Below are 3,020 nucleotides of genomic sequence, written 5' to 3'. Positions count from 1 at the left end.
TCCTCCGCGCCCGGCCTCCGCGCCCGGCCCGGCCTCGCCCCGCCCACTCCCAGATAGCCACGCCCATTCCTCCCATCAGCTCCCGGCCTCGCCCCGCCCACTCCTCGCCAGCTCTCAGGCTGGCCCCGCCCTGCCACGCTTTCGCCACGCCCACTCCCCGCCTCCGCCCGCCAACTCCCGGACTGGCCCCGCCCACACCACTCCTCGCCACGCCCACGCCTGGGCCCCTCGGCCCCGCCCCGGCCACGCGGCTCTGGGCAGGACCAGCGCGCGCTCAGAGCCCGCGCTCCCACCCTCCTGCGAGCATCGCTCCTCCCCGCGGGTTCTCCGCGGCGCTGCTTCCCGCCCGCCCCCACTCAGCACCCACCCGCCCACCCACTCACTCACTCACTCATCACACGTTCGGCCCCTTGCCAGCTCCCTCGCCATTTCCTTATTCGCCTACCCACGCGGGCACCTGTCGCGCCCTCGCTCGCTCCTCCACCCACGCGCACTCCGTCCTGCTCTCTCATTCACCCTCATCCATTCATGCGCTCACCCGCTCATTCAGGCGCTCACTCTCCACCCACCGCTCACGCCAGTCTCCTGGCTGCCGCCTGAAGGTCTGGCAACCTGTGCTGGGTGCTCAGGCCACGGAGACGCACCAGGTGCCTTCTGGTGTTGAGGACGGACAGAGGGACAGGGGACCGGAATGGGAGAAGGGCTCTGGCTGTTCCCTGGCCCTGAGGGTGAGGGAGCCCCGACGGGGTGGAGCCTGAGCTGGTCCTGGAGGGACAGGATGAAGGAAGGAGGGGAGCAAAGAGCTGCAAAGCTGTGGACCTGGAGCTAAGGCGCGCGGGGGGTGGGGGGGGGAGGGGGGAGGGGCGGTGCAGAAGAGGGAGCTGGGGAGGTTGGGAGTGCTCCCCTAGGGGGGACTTGTTTCCAGAGTCATCACCTGGACCCTCCAATACCAACGCCAGGGGAGTTCTAGCAATCAAGAGCCCAGACTCCGGCCTGGGCCCTAGGAAGGGTCCCCAAGAAGGGAGTCCTTCGCTCTTGCTCCTGGGCCCTGCGCACTCACAGGCCCCACACCTGGGACACTGATCCCAACGCACTGAGATATCCGAGTGAGCTGGCGCCTCCACTCGCCATAACCCAGGAACGCTGCTCCTCCCCCAGACGGACAGAGAGCAGCTCTCCCAAGTCGCAGGGACACTGCGGGTCCTGCGACACCTCATCTCAAGCTGCTTCCTCCCCCGGGCCTCCCCAACCCGGGGCTTCCTTTCCGCTGCAGATCCCTCAAACCACAGGCTCAGCACTTTCCCCAACTCCACGCCGGCTCCCCTCCCCAAACACTCATACACACACACAACTTCCTGGTATTTGCTACAGATCCCTGTCCCACAGTGGATTATGAGGTCTCTATTAAATGTTTAAAAGCTCATTGCACTTTGAAAACTGTAAGGCATTATACGAGTATAAATTAGACCTTATTCAGGGACAGCAGCGGATAAACGTATTGTTTTATTTGAACACCCCTGTGGTACAGTCACAGCCTCGAGTCCAGTGGCTCCCTCTTGGCTGCCTGGCCCTCTGGTCCGAGTGTTCAGATAAGCCGCCCGGAGCCCGCCCCGGGGCTCTGATGAAATCGGCCTGGGGCCTGGCTGGGGATGTGGTCTAGCTCCCCCAGGTGACGCTAACGTGCAGGCCAGGTGGAGCCCCTGCTCTAAGGTGGAAGGTTTGTTTTATTCCCTCAAACATTCCTGAGTATTTAGTAGGTACTGACGTCTGTCGGAGAGGGGGAGGGAGGCGTGGGCAGGGAACACAGGGAAGTGGGGGGGGGGGGGTTCCGCTCTGAGCGCCTGACCACATTGAATTGGATGGAGGAACACCACCCCGGGGCCCTCCCTCCGCGGAGGGTCAGAGGCAGAAGCGTGGGTGTTGTGGCAGGAAAGGCGAAGGAGCCTTCAGTCCTGAGTGCCCGGAAGAGGGACTCCCGGAGCCTGCAATGGGTCGAGGTTCCTGGGGAACAGGCGCTGAATCCCTCTGCCTGCAACTTCTTAGGCTCCTCACTCAGAAGCCTGGTTCTTTTTTTTTTTTTTTCCTTTAAATTGAAAATTTAAGAGCATAAATTTTTTTTTTGATTTTCACATTGAATTTTCTTTTTTATTTTCACATTGAATTTTTTTTATAATTTTTAATTCTTAAAGTATTACAAAGAGTATTACATATGTCTCCTTTCCCCCCACCCCCCTTGACATTCCCCCGGCCCCTACCCCAGGTGTCTTGTGTCCATTGGTTAATCTTATATGCATGCATATAAGTCCTTCAGTTGATCTCTTAATTCCCCCCCCCAAACCCTCCCCAGGCTTCCCACTGTAGTTTGACAGTCTGTTCAATGTTGCTCTGCCTCTGCATCTACCCCTGTTCATCAGTCTATACTGGTCCCCATTATCTGTCCCAACCTCACTGGAGCAGTCCCAACCTCACTGGGGCCGTCTCAGCCTCACTGGGGCCGTTTCAACCTCACCAGGGCCGTCCCTACCTCACGGGGGCTGTTTCAACCTCACGGGGGCTGTTTCAACCTCACAGGGGCCATGCCGACCTCACCGGGGCCATCCCGACCTCACCAGGGCCGTTTCAACCTCACCGGGGCCGTCCTGACCTCACCGGGGCCGTTTCAACCTCACCGGGGCCGTCCTGACCTCACCGGGGCCGTTTCAACCTCACCGGGGCCGTCCTGACCTCACCGGGGCCGAGAAGCCTGGTTCTTATTCTACCTCCATGTCCCTGTCCCTCCGGGTGAGTAAATAGGAAGCGGAATTTCTGGTTTTTAAGACCTTCGGAGTCATGGCAAGAATCCAATTCTATGAAGCCCATTCACCTGTCTTCTGCACCACATGTATTATATGCGTTGTTTTCACTCAGGAACATAGAGTGTCTCTGCCAAGTGACAGAACCGAGTGCAGAACACAGAAGCCGGACCTCCCTGCAGGGGGGGTGGGGGGGAGTACGCATACTCAGGGAGACAGCAGAAATCC

Source organism: Myotis nattereri (assembly GCF_964212035.1).
Source record: "Myotis nattereri genome assembly, chromosome: 5".
Classification (NCBI taxonomy): Eukaryota; Metazoa; Chordata; class Mammalia; order Chiroptera; family Vespertilionidae; genus Myotis; species Myotis nattereri.
Note: the sequence above shows the minus strand (reverse complement) of the source record.